The sequence below is a fragment of the Salvelinus alpinus genome, chromosome 9 (assembly GCF_045679555.1).
Source record: "Salvelinus alpinus chromosome 9, SLU_Salpinus.1, whole genome shotgun sequence".
In the NCBI taxonomy this organism is placed as follows: domain Eukaryota; kingdom Metazoa; phylum Chordata; class Actinopteri; order Salmoniformes; family Salmonidae; genus Salvelinus; species Salvelinus alpinus.
The window spans coordinates 48,883,197-48,897,896 of NC_092094.1; the positions used below are offsets into that span (position 1 = coordinate 48,883,197).

The 14,700-nt window shown below is 42.8% G+C and overlaps 1 protein-coding gene across 2 annotated transcripts in view; it reads left to right on the forward strand.

The window, feature by feature from the left end:
• Positions 1 to 36: 36 nt before the first annotated feature.
• LOC139530252 (GRAM domain-containing protein 4-like) overlaps positions 37 to 14,700 on the forward strand; it is an 85,647-nt gene continuing 70,983 nt past the window's right edge. Inside the window, exons 1-4 of one of the 2 annotated variants that reach the window (XM_071326487.1) lie at positions 37 to 1,387; positions 1,484 to 1,568; positions 2,119 to 2,326; positions 4,186 to 4,309. The gene's annotated coding sequence lies outside the window, so the exon portion shown is untranslated. The remainder of the gene's footprint in view (positions 1,388 to 1,483; positions 1,569 to 2,118; positions 2,327 to 4,185; positions 4,310 to 14,700) is intronic. The other variant, XM_071326484.1, reaches the window with a different exon arrangement.

Here is a 14,700-nt window from a genome sequence, read left to right on the forward strand (position 1 = left end):
TGTATAAAAAAGACGAAGGTTAAATTACTACACATCTTGATAAGTTTAGGGTTAGTGTTCCCACGCAGCCATATCTCCATGTTACAGCGCTTGTTTACAGAATACGTGCTACACCTGTGTGTAAGTGTACTCGGGGAAGAAGTGTAGTGGAAGTGTATTTTGTCGGCTGAAGTCACACACCCGTATGGATCTGTGCAAACCTGCTACAGCAAGTGTCTTTTTTTTTTTTTTTGAAAGATTCTCGCTGATATGAAAGATAAGATCCATATGTTTCGAAAACCTTATCGCAAGCAATGATTATTGATGTTTCTAAATGATAAAACAGAGCGTCGGGGTTGTAGTTCACATGGTCCCGCGGGTAAACGGTGCTTATAGTTGAGAACCCTTGGGATTTAGATTTGATTTATTAGGATCCCCGTTAGCCGACGCCAATGGCAACAGCTAGTCTTACTGTGGTCAGACACAACGAAAAAATGACATTTACAGGCAAAAGACTCCAATTTTACATACATTTAAAAACATTAACATGTGTGTGTGCATCTATCAGTTTCACATAGTGCATTTGAAAACTGCCATGCACTGTCAACTGTGGGACCTTATATACTGTAGATAGGGGTGTGCCTTTCCAAATAATTTCCAATCAATTGAATTTACCACAGGTGGAATCCAATCAAGTTGAAAAAAGTATTTTTTTTAGTTGAAATGATCAAATAGTTTTGTAAGCTTATATATCAAACTCAATTATATCAAACTCAACCATTTATCTTTTCCAGTGATGCAGACATAGATGTCTCATTGTATTGTGGGGTATGCAAAATGGGTAAACTTATGGCACCTCTATCTCCTGAATGTTTTGGTATTCAGGTCCAAAAAAGTAAATATGTTTGGAACGTTTTGTTCAAATCAAAAGGAGTGCGGTCAAAATGTGATTGAAATGAATTAGAATGACCCTCCTAAATTAAACCTCTCGTCTTATAAAGGGTGCCTAGTCTCCTAATTAACGATGCAAGTTGGCCATGTACCACATCTCTCTTTCAATCTCGCTCTCTGGGCAGAGGCTAAAGGGTCCGGCGTTCTGTCTGACCTACATAGAGTGAAGAGATAATGCTGGAGAGGCCCAGCCCTAAAATCATTGCCCGTCTCACCCACACCGCCTCAGTCACATTGGTCTCACACCGCTCTGCCCCTACTTTGCTGGTGCAACATGTATAGCTAGTTAAGTTTTGGGGAAAGAATAATACTTAGAAAAATAGATTCTAGATGAAAAGGGATCAAAGTTACGGTACAAGAAATAGACATTCTTCCTGTCCACCATTTGGCTATTTTGTCATCGTTTTAGAATTGTCTAATCATGTGGAGAAGTGATGGGAGTCATGTTTATTCTACGGTAAGTGTCTCATTACTGATTTGAGTAGAGGGTTTTATTTCTCCTGTAGGAAATTGATAGGAATGAAATCATGCTGTGTGCCCATTACTCTTGCAGAATTGAATGACTGTATGTGGATGACTATGCCGTTCATACCACCCTCACGCCTGTGCTAGAATGCAATGTCATGTGGAATGCACATGTAAGTATTATATTGCTGCACAGGAATCTTTAAATTGGCATTTAGAATTGGTCATATTGATATATTTTCATAATTTTCCGATATTTTTATTAATGATGATGGGTTTGGATTTCTGAGCTTGAACTACTATTAATCATTAGTTATTAAAGAGACATGAGGGGTGCCATAATGAAGCTGGGGGGGGGGGGGGACTGAGTGCAGGGAAAACGGTCACATGTGGCAGTACAGATAAGGGGAGGAACTGTTTAAGGCCCATATCACTCAGCTCCCAGCCTAGCAATAATGATGCAATGTTTAGCGATAAGGAGGAGACTGCACCCAAAGTGGGTTATGTATACTACCACGGGTGGAACCATGTCTTTGTCTGTTTAGCTGTTCAATCCTCTGGGAAGAATACACTTGGTTTGAGCTTTGTCTGAGTATTTACTCTAATAATTAGAACCTAACAATGACAATATAACGCCTTATGGAGACACATCCTGGTCAGTGAGTTGGCAGTACAATATTTTATTCTAATCACCTGTCTCTTTCTTCCTTTTTGTCACCACAGGGATGCCATACGCCATGTTAAGATAAAGACGACTGTGTTTAACATGCTTAAGCGGTTGGACAAAATCCGGTCCCGGGGTCAGCGGACAGATGTGTTTCTGGATCTGGGCGACTCGCCCAACACATCTGACACTGAATGTAGCGAAGAGATTCTGATGAAGCCTCGGCCCTCACTTGAAATGAAAGACACTGAAGAAGTGCAAGACCCTGTAAGTGAATATCAGTGTTAATAGAACCACAGAAATGGCATCTCTTCAGACTCTTTCACTTCACTAATTCTCACTGAAACAAAACAGATATTTGCTTCCTGATTTTGTTTGGAATCTTCCAGATCACTTTAAGTCTACTCACTCGCCATACCAAGGTGCCGCTTCCAGTTTCGGGGGGATTTTGGCCAAAATGTCCCCCCTTTGATACATGGCGTTCATGTTTATTCAACCCCCTTCCTGTTGATGTAGTTCACTCAAGCGAGGATGGAGAGAAAGACTTAACAACCGCTGTCTGCTTCACTGCAGGCAGAGCTTAGTCAAACTAGACATGTGCCAAGGCCTACCACCAACTCAACATCCCTGAGCACATTAGAAGAACAACTGTTTTTCATCTTACTATTTCATTTGTCGGCATATTCTGGTGCGTTGATGTTCATATTTTTGTGGAAAGAGGTTGATAAAACTGCTGGATCTTTGAAGATATACTCAGAGGAAAAGGTTGAATGCATGTTTTCCCCATTTAACACAGATCAAAGTTATCATGAGTTATTTGATAACATCATCCCACACTGGGTCAAATTGATTGCGTTCTTTATGAAGTGTCCAAAAAAATCTCACAGTTGACAGATACACACTAAAGACGTGCAAACTTGGCACTGGTGCAAATGCTCAGCTAGCCGATCTGGTTCCTAAATATCAAGACCCAACTTGCACGTCGAGTCTATATAAGAGAAGACAGTTGGAGATGTTGATCCTTTTAGGATCGCTGTGTCTCAAACAAACGTTGACCTGGAACGCCTATGTGCAGTGGAATTATGCTTAAACACAGCCCCTGTAATGTCTAACCACACACGTCTTAGTTCTGGGAAACTGGGCTTCAGCCAGTTCAGTACTGTACAGTGACACATTTTGTTTGTGTCTTGGGCTTGTTCTCATGGAAACAGGAACAGTGTGGTTCTTCTCACTCTGGTTATTTATCATAATCTTGACACCTTTGTCATTATGTTGTAATCGATTTATGAACTCATGTCAAATAACCGTTCCAGATGTATTTAACCCCGTTAAGCCTGGCTGTCATTACTTAACACTTTTGATTCACTTCAGCTCTTTTATGGGGTACATCTAATTAACGTTGAGGTCTAATTTACACAGATGGATTACATTGATGTACATTACATTTGTCAGCTAGTAGACCTAGTGAAATGCGTCACTGCTTCTCCGGGTAAATGGCGCAAAGAGGGACAGTGTTAATGTCTTTCTATTATTCTCATCATTTTACAGAGCAAACAAGCATCACTATTGCAATCTGCTATTGCACTGATTTCTCTCCTTCTGACACAAACGGTCTTTCCTCCTGCTGAGAGGATGTGAAATGAAAATGTCCCTCTCCCAGCTCTGTTGTCTGAGTAGTGTCGTACAAGTTGGCACCAGTGGCTATCTCACTGTGGCAATCCTCTCTCTCTCACTCTCACACTCACACACTCACTTTCTCAATCTTTCCTCTTGCCCACTCTCACCATCTCAATCTCCTTTTGTTTCTCTCTCTTTGTCAAAATCTGTGTTCCTTTATCAGTGTTTTGGGTCATGATACCAGGCATACAAGCCTGGATTATACTGCTGTTTTTGAGCCAGGCTTGATGGTGCAGGGAGAAACTGTTGGGTGAAATGAAGTCTTCTGCAGTCAGCTTGCCTCCATTATTGTTTGTTTGGGTGTTTGTGTGTGTTTGCTTTGCAATATCTGAATTTTGAGGTTCTGTGTGCAACTGTTTTGAACCAGAGCCTACGATAGCTCACATCGGCAAGGAGGTTGTTCTTCTTTATTCACCCCTGCATTTCCTTGTGTCTTTGCCCACATCCAGGCTGGTCCAGGGACACTTACTATGCCTGCTGCAGCCATCCAGGACTACCAGAGGGCTGAGACAGATCGACTCAACGACTTGAAAGGCCACCTGGAAATTGCCTTACTGGAAAAGCATTTTCTACGTGAGTACTGCACTGTGTACTGCACTTTATTTTTCAACCTAGGTGATAGTTTGTCAGACCTCTAGCCGGAAGTCTTTGATTTGCAAAAAGGGAAATCTTCACACATTTTGTTGTTTGATTGCCAATCTTCACAGCAGCTTTGGATATCTGTCTTTCCTGTCCAGGTGTCTGTTGGGGCATTTTCACACATGCAGTAACAGTCAAAAGTTTGCACACACCTACTTATTCAAGGGTTTTTCTTTATTTTCACTATTTTCTACCGTGTAGAATATTAGTGAAGACATCAAAACTATGAAATAACACACATGGAATCATGTAGTAACCAAAAAAGTTTTAAACAACTCAAAATATATTTTATATTTGAGATTCTTCAAAGTAGTCACACTTTGCCTTGATGACAGCTTTGCACACTCTTGGCATTCTCTCAACCAGCTTCATGAGGTAGTCACCTGGAATGAATTTGAATGAACAGGTGTGCCTTGTTAAAAGTTAATTTGGAATTTCTTTCCTTAATGCGTTTAAGCCAATCAGTTGTGTTGTGACAAGGTAGAGGTGGTATACAGAAGATAGCCCTATTTAGTAAAAGACCAAGTCCCTATTATGGCATGAACAGCTCAAATAAGCAAAGAGAAACAACAGTCCATCATTCATTTAAGACATGAAGGTCAGTCACTCCGGAAAATTTCAAGAACTTTGAACGTTTCTTCAAGTGCAGTTGCAAAAACCATCAAGTGCTATGATGAAACTGTCTCTCACGAGGACCGCCACAGGAAAGGAAGACCCAGAGTTACCTCTGCTGCAGAGGATACGTTCATTAGAGTTTACCAGCCTCAGAAATTGTAGCCCAAGGACACCATTAAGAAGAAGAGACTTGCTTGGGCCATGAAACATGAGCAATGGATATTAGACCGGTGGAAATCTGTCCTTTGGTCTGATGAGTCCAAATTTCAGATTTTTGGTTCCAACCGCCGTGTCTTTGTGAGACGCAGAGTAGGTGAACGGATGATTTCCGCATGTGTGGTTCCCACTGTGAAACATGGAGGTGTGATGGTGTGGGGATGCTTTGCTGGTGACACTGTCGTGATTTATTTAGAATTCAAGGCACACTTAACCAGCATGGCTACCACAGCATTCTGCAGTGATACGCCATCCCTTCTGTTTTGCGGTTAGTGGGACTATCATTTGTTTTTCAACAGAACAATGACCCGAAAAACACCTCCAGGCTGTGTAAGGGCTATTTGACCAGGAATGAGAGTGATGGAGTGCTGCATCAGATGACCTGGCCTCCACAATCACCCAAACTCAATCCAATTGAGATGGTTAGGGATGAGTTGGCCCTTCTGTAACAGCTCTTGATATGTTAGCAGGGTTCCCACGACGCTGCTGAAAAAAAATCCACCAGGTTCTGTACTTGGCCTGTGAATGGAATAAAGTATCACCCAATAAACATATAGCGAGGATAAATAACTTTCTCTAGTTTGGAAGCAATTTATATGCTAAAAGAGGGACTGTAACTACAGGATAGATCCAGGCCGGTGACACTGATGCCGTGACTATGCAAACAGCTGTGTACATTGCTGAATGCTTACTGATACATGTTGATATTTGCTGCCAGAGCCATAGCTGTATTTGTAGTAGACAAGTACCATCCTTAATTCGTTTTTGCCTTAGAAAATACACAAACTTTTATGAGAACAGGCATGTTGTTTTGTGTTAGAAGACGAATCCGAAATGCTAGCTAGCTAGCTACTTAACTTGCAAATCCGGGTTAGTTATATTTTTGTCTGAGTTGAAACAAGTTGGCTAGCCAGTTTGAGTTGAAATATCATTGAAAGCAAGCTAGCTACATCCTATGATAAGCTTGGAAGCTAGTATCCAAGAGCCTGTCCTGTATTGACCTAAATGCCAATGTACTACAGTTAGCTGTTGTTAGCAAGGTAGCTAGCTAACGTGAGCTACACACATCTTCCTCTGACTACATCACATTACACATTATCTTGATGTGGTGCCTTTTGGACCTCATAACTTTTAAGGGAAAAAGTGTTTATACTGATATATATAATACCAGTCAAAAGTTTGGACACCTACTCATTCCAGGGTGTTTCTTTATTTTTACTATTTTCTGATTCGTAGAATAATAGTGAAGATATCAAAACTATGAAATAACACATGGAAACATGTAGTAACTGAAAAAGTGTAAAACAAATCAAAATATGTTATATTTGAGATTCTTCAAAGTAGCCACCCCTTGTCAGTTTTTTTTGTATGTGGTTTTGTTATAAACATTTTTTTACCCCTTTTTCTCCCCTATTTTGTGGTATCCAATTTGTTGTTAGTCCTGTCCCATTGCTGCAACTCCCGTATGGACTCGGGAGAGGCAAAGGTCGAGAGCCGTGCGTCCTCCGAAACACGACTCTGCCAAGCCACACTGCTTCTTGACACAATGCCAGCCGCACCAATGCCAGCCGCACCAATGCCAGCCTCACCAAAGCCAGCCTCACCAAAGCCAGCCGCACCAATGTGTCGGAGGAAACACCGTACACCTGGTGACCATGTCAGCGTGCACTGCGCCCGGCCTACCACAGGAGTCGCTAGAGTGCGATGGGACAAGGACAACCCGGTCGCGGCTGGCTGCGACACAGCCAGGATCTGTAGTGATGCAGCTAGCACTGCAATGCAGTGCCTTAGACCGCTGCGCCACTCGGGAGGCCTAAAATAGTTTTTTCCCCATTGGATAAAAGTAGAGACAGAGCTACAAAATGGTATGTCATGGGAAAGTAATTCTGCTTTGAAAGTTGATAAACTTGTAACCCCACTTTTGAGAAAGTGGCCGTTGAATGTTTTGGTACGCCTACTGGAGTGCTACTTTGTCTAGACCTATTCAACATTGTTCACACGCTCTTAAGCTTTAGCCCCGCCTGTCTCTTTAATGATTCACTTGTGAGGCCATGTGCTAAACAGAGGGAGTAAGATAGTCTTGAACTCTTTGGTTGTTTACTATACTAAAAGTGGTTTAAGTAGTAGCCTACAATAGGGGAAAAACTCCAGGTAAAAATACACTATCTAGTTTTTGGCCTATATCTTAATCTGACTTTGAAAGTGTCCAGATAAAAAATATTGTAGAAACATTTTCTAATTATTAGATGACGCTTGTCTAAACATGTGTCTTAATTGATGGGTCATGTGATATAAATGCTATAATCAGCCACATGAAGCTACGTGCATGGGTCACAAAAAAAGTAGTCTGAAGTAGTGACGTGTGACATATGCCTAGCTTCTTGAAACGGGTTACAATTATCCCATTTACACTTTGTAGTCAAGTTTGACACTAGAAATAATGTTTCTGAGTCATATCGACACCACATTTTTTTGGTTTTAAACGGCCTAAGGGTCAGTTGACCGGCGCCGAAAAGAGATGGCCGCCTCGCTTCGCGTTCCTTGGAAAATATGCAGTATTTTGTTTTTTTATGTGTTATTTCTTACATCGGTACCCCAGGTAATCTTAGGTTTCATTACATACAGTCGGGAGGAACTACTGAATATACGATTAACGTCAACTCATCATCGTTCCTACCAGGAATATGACTTTCCCGAAACGGATCCAGTGTTTTGCCTTCCACCCAATACAATGGATCTGATCCCAGCCGGCGACCCTGTGCGACGCCGTAAAAGGGGAAAACGAGGCGGTCTCGTGGTCAGGCTTCGGAGACGGGCACATCGCGCTCCACTCCCTAGCATACTACTCGCCAATGTCCAGTCTCTTGACAATAAGGTTGATGAAATCCGAGCACGGGTAGCATTCCAGAGAGACATCAGGGATTGCAACGTGCTCTGCTTCACGGAAACATGGCTAACTCAAGAGACGCTAACGGAGTCGGTGCAGCCAGCTGGTTTCTTCATGCATCGCGCCGACAGAAACAAACATCTTTCTGGTAAGAAGAGGGGCGGGGGGGTATGCCTTATGATTAACGAGACGTGGTGTGATCATCATAACAACACACAGGAACTCAAGTCATTCTGTTCACCTGATCTAGAACTCCTCACAATCAAATGTCGACCGCATTATCTACCAAGGGAATTCTCTTCAATCATAATCACAGCCGTATATATTCCCCCCCAAGCAGACACATCGATGGCCCTGAACAAACTTTATCTGACTCTTTGTAAACTGGAAACCACACACCCTGAGGCTGCATTCATCGTAGCTGGGGATTTTAACAAGGCTAATCTAAAAACAAAACTCCCTAAATTCTATCAGCATATCGATTGTGCTACCAGGGCTGGAAAAACCCTAGATCATTGTTATACTAATTTCCGCGACGCATTTAAGGCCCTCCCCCGCCCCCCTTTCGGAAAAGCTGACCACGACTCCATTTTGTTGATTCCAGCCTACAAACAGAAACTAAAACAATAAGCTCCCGCGCTCAGGTCTGTTCAACGCTGGTCCGACCAATCTGAATCCACGCTTCAAGACTGCTTCGATCACGCGGATTGGAATATGTTCCGCATTGCGTCCAACAACAATATTGACGAATATGCTGATTCGGTGAGCGAGTTCATTAGGAATTGCATTGACGATGTCGTACCCACAGCAACGATTAAAACATTCCCAAACCAGAAACCGTGGATTGACGGCAGCATTCGCGTGAAACCTGAAAGCGCGAACCACTGCTTTTAACCAGGGCAAGGTGATGACCGAATACAAACAGTGTAGCTATTCTCTCCGCAAGGCAATCAAACAGGCTAAGTCCCAGTACAGAGACAAAATCGAGTCGCAATTCAACAGCTTAGACACAAGAGGTATGTGGCAGGGTCTACAGTCAATCACGGATTACAAAAAGAAAACCAGCCCCGTCGCGGACCAGGATGTCTTGCTCCCAGACAGGCTAAACAACTTTTTTGCCCGCTTTGAGGACAATACAGTGCCACTGACACGGCCCCCTACCAAAACCTGCGGGCTCTCCTTCACTGCAGCCGAGGTGAGTAAAACATTTAAACGTGTTAACCCTCGCAAGGCTGCAGGCCCAGACGGCATTCCCAGCCGCGTCCTCAGAGCATGCGCAGACCAGCTGGCTGGTGTGTTTACGGACATATTCAATCAATCCTTATCCCAGTCTGCTGTTCCCACATGCTTCAAGAGGGCCACCATTGTTCCTGTTCCCAAGAAAGCTAAGGTAACTGAGCTAAACGACTACCGCCCCGTAGCACTCACTTCCGTCATCATGAAGTGCTTTGAGAGACTAGTCAAGGACCATATCACCTCCACCCTACCGGACACCCTAGACCCACTCCAATTTGCTTACCGACCCAATAGGTCCACAGACGACGCAATCGCAACCACACTGCACACTGCCCTAACCCATCTGGACAAGAGGAATACCCATGTGAGAATGCTGTTCATCGATTACAGCTCAGCATTTAACACCATAGTACCCTCCAAACTCGTCATCAAGCTCGAGACCCTGGGTCTCGACCCCGCCCTGTGCAACTGGGTCCTGGACTTCCTGACGGGCCGCCCCCAGGTGGTGAGGGTAGGTAACAACATCTCCACCCCGCTGATCCTCAACACTGGGGCCCCACAAGGGTGCGTTCTGAGCCCTCTCCTGTACTCCCTGTTCACCCACGACTGCGTGGCCATGCACGCCTCCAACTCAATCATCAAGTTTGCGGATGACACTACAGTGGTAGGCTTGATTACCAACAACGACGAGACGGCCTACAGGGAGGAGGTGAGGGCCCTCGGAGTGTGGTGTCAGGAAAATAACCTCACACTCAACGTCAACAAAACAAAGGAGATGATTGTGGACTTCAGGAAACAGCAGAGGGAGCACCCCCCTATCCACATCGACGGGTCAGTAGTGGAGAAGGTGGAAAGTTTTAAGTTCCTCGGTGTACACATCACGGACAAACTGAATTGGTCCACCCACACAGACAGCGTTGTGAAGAAGGCGCAGCAGCGCCTCTTCAACCTCAGGAGGCTGAAGAAATTCGGCTTGTCACCAAAAGCACTCACAAACTTCTACAGATGCACAATCGAGAGCATCCTGTCGGGCTGTATCACCGCCTGGTACGGCAACTGCTCCGCCCACAACCGTAAGGCTCTCCAGAGGGTAGTGAGGTCTGCAGAACGCACCACCGGGGGCAAACTACCTGCCCTCCAGGACACCTACACCACCCGATGTCACAGGAAGGCCATAAAGATCATCAAGGACAACAACCACCCAAGCCACTGCCTGTTCACCCCGCTATCATCCAGAAGGCGAGGTCAGTACAGGTGCATCAAAGCAGGGACCGAGAGACTGAAAAACAGCTTCTATCTCAAGGCCATCAGACTGTTAAACAGCCACCACTAACATTTAGCGGCCGCTGCCAACATACTGACTCAACTCCAGCCACTTTAAAAATGGGAATTGATGGAAATTATGTAAAAATGTACCACTAGCCACTTTAAACAATGCCACTTAATATAATGTTTACATACCCTACATTACCCATCTCATATGTATATACTGTACTCTATATCATCTACTGCATCTTGCCATCTTTATGTAATACATGTACCACTAGCCACTTTAAACTATGCCACTTTATGTTTACATACCCTACAGTACTCATCTCATATGTATATACCGTACTCTATACCATCTACTGCATCTTGCCATGCCGTTCTGTACCACCACTCATTCATATATCTTTATGTACATATTCTTTATCCCTTTACACTTGTGTGTGTGTATAAGGTAGTAGTTGTGGAATTGTTAGGTTAGATTACTTGTTGGTTATTACTGCATTGTCGGAACTAGAAGCACAAGCATTTCGCTACACTCGCATTAACATCTGCTAACCATGTGTATGTGACTAATAAAATTTCATTTGATTTGATTTGATTTAGAGCCCCGCATTAACACACATCGCTTGTTTATAAAAAAGACGAAGGTTAAATTACTACACATCTTGATAAGTTTAGGGTTAGTGTTCCCACGCAGCCATATCTCCATGTTACAGCGCTTGTTTACAGAATACGTGCTACACCTGTGTGTAAGTGTACTCGGGGAAGAAGTGTAGTGGAAGTGTATTTTGTCGGCTGAAGTCACACACCCGTATGGATCTGTGCAAACCTGCTACAGCAAGTGTCTTTTTTTTTTTTTTTGAAAGATTCTCGCTGATATGAAAGATAAGATCCATATGTTTCGAAAACCTTATCGCAAGCAATGATTATTGATGTTTCTAAATGATAAAACAGAGCGTCGGGGTTGTAGTTCACATGGTCCCGCGGGTAAACGGTGCTTATAGTTGAGAACCCTTGGGATTTAGATTTGATTTATTAGGATCCCCGTTAGCCGACGCCAATGGCAACAGCTAGTCTTACTGTGGTCAGACACAACGAAAAAATGACATTTACAGGCAAAAGACTCCAATTTTACATACATTTAAAAACATTAACATGTGTGTGTGCATCTATCAGTTTCACATAGTGCATTTGAAAACTGCCATGCACTGTCAACTGTGGGACCTTATATACTGTAGATAGGGGTGTGCCTTTCCAAATAATTTCCAATCAATTGAATTTACCACAGGTGGAATCCAATCAAGTTGAAAAAAGTATTTTTTTTAGTTGAAATGATCAAATAGTTTTGTAAGCTTATATATCAAACTCAATTATATCAAACTCAACCATTTATCTTTTCCAGTGATGCAGACATAGATGTCTCATTGTATTGTGGGGTATGCAAAATGGGTAAACTTATGGCACCTCTATCTCCTGAATGTTTTGGTATTCAGGTCCAAAAAAGTAAATATGTTTGGAACGTTTTGTTCAAATCAAAAGGAGTGCGGTCAAAATGTGATTGAAATGAATTAGAATGACCCTCCTAAATTAAACCTCTCGTCTTATAAAGGGTGCCTAGTCTCCTAATTAACGATGCAAGTTGGCCATGTACCACATCTCTCTTTCAATCTCGCTCTCTGGGCAGAGGCTAAAGGGTCCGGCGTTCTGTCTGACCTACATAGAGTAAAGAGATAATGCTGGAGAGGCCCAGCCCTAAAATCATTGCCCGTCTCACCCACACCGCCTCAGTCACATTGGTCTCACACCGCTCTGCCCCTACTTTGCTGGTGCAACATGTATAGCTAGTTAAGTTTTGGGGAAAGAATAATACTTAGAAAAATAGATTCTAGATGAAAAGGGATCAAAGTTACGGTACAAGAAATAGACATTCTTCCTGTCCACCATTTGGCTATTTTGTCATCGTTTTAGAATTGTCTAATCATGTGGAGAAGTGATGGGAGTCATGTTTATTCTACGGTAAGTGTCTCATTACTGATTTGAGTAGAGGGTTTTATTTCTCCTGTAGGAAATTGATAGGAATGAAATCATGCTGTGTGCCCATTACTCTTGCAGAATTGAATGACTGTATGTGGATGACTATGCCGTTCATACCACCCTCACGCCTGTGCTAGAATGCAATGTCATGTGGAATGCACATGTAAGTATTATATTGCTGCACAGGAATCTTTAAATTGGCATTTAGAATTGGTCATATTGATATATTTTCATAATTTTCCGATATTTTTATTAATGATGATGGGTTTGGATTTCTGAGCTTGAACTACTATTAATCATTAGTTATTAAAGAGACATGAGGGGTGCCATAATGAAGCTGAGGGGGGGGGGGGCTGAGTGCAGGGAAAACGGTCACATGTGGCAGTACAGATGAGGAGAGGAACTGTTTAAGGACCATATCACTCAGCTCCCAGCCTAGCAGAGTTACCTCTGCTGCAGAGGATACGTTCATTAGAGTTTACCAGCCTCAGAAATTGTAGCCCAAGGACACCATTAAGAAGAAGAGACTTGCTTGGGCCATGAAACATGAGCAATGGATATTAGACCGGTGGAAATCTGTCCTTTGGTCTGATGAGTCCAAATTTGAGATTTTTGGTTCTAACCGCCGTGTCTTTGTGAGACGCAGAGTAGGTGAACGGATGATTTCCGCATGTGTGGTTCCCACTGTGAAACATGGAGGTGTGATGGTGTGGGGATGCTTTGCTGGTGACACTGTCGTGATTTATTTAGAATTCAAGGCACACTTAACCAGCATGGCTACCACAGCATTCTGCAGTGATACGCCATCCCTTCTGTTTTGCGGTTAGTGGGACTATCATTTGTTTTTCAACAGAACAATGACCCGAAAAACACCTCCAGGCTGTGTAAGGGCTATTTGACCAGGAATGAGAGTGATGGAGTGCTGCATCAGATGACCTGGCCTCCACAATCACCCAAACTCAATCCAATTGAGATGGTTAGGGATGAGTTGGCCCTTCTGTAACAGCTCTTGATATGTTAGCAGGGTTCCCACGACGCTGCTGAACAAAAATCCACCAGGTTCTGTACTTGGCCTGTGAATGGAATAAAGTATCACCCAATAAACATATAGCGAGGATAAATAACATTCTCTAGTTTGGAAGCAATTTATATGCTAAAAGAGGGACTGTAACTACAGGATAGATCCAGGCCGGTGACACTGATGCCGTGACTATGCAAACAGCTGTGTACATTGCTGAATGCTTGCTGATACATGTTGATATTTGCTGCCAGAGCCATAGCTGTATTTGTAGTAGACAAGTACCATCCTTAATTCGTTTTTGCCTTAGAAAATACACAAACTTTTATGAGAACAGGCATGTTGTTTTGTGTTAGAAGACGAATCCGAAATGCTAGCTAGCTAGCTACTTAACTTGCAAATCCGGGTTAGTTATATTTTTGTCTGAGTTGAAACAAGTTGGCTAGCCAGTTTGAGTTGAAATATCATTGAAAGCAAGCTAGCTACATCCTATGATAAGCTTGGAAGCTAGTATCCAAGAGCCTGTCCTGTATTGACCTAAATGCCAATGTACTACAGTTAGCTGTTGTTAGCAAGGTAGCTAGCTAACGTGAGCTACACACATCTTCCTCTGACTACATCACATTACACATTATCTTGATGTGGTGCCTTTTGGACCTCATAACTTTTAAGGGAAAAAGTGTTTATACTGATATATATAATACCAGTCAAAAGTTTGGACACCTACTCATTCCAGGGTGTTTCTTTATTTCTACTATTTTCTGATTTGTAGAATAATAGTGAAGATATCAAAACTATGAAATAACACATGGAAACATGTAGTAACTGAAAAAGTGTAAAACAAATCAAAATATGTTATATTTGAGATTCTTCAAAGTAGCCACCCCTTGTCAGTTTTTTTTGTATGTGGTTTTGTTATAAACATTTTTTTACCCCTTTTTCTCCCCTATTTTGTGGTATCCAATTTGTTGTTAGTCCTGTCCCATTGCTGCAACTCACGTATGGACTCGGGAGAGGCAAAGGTCGAGAGCCGTGCGTCCTCCGAAACAC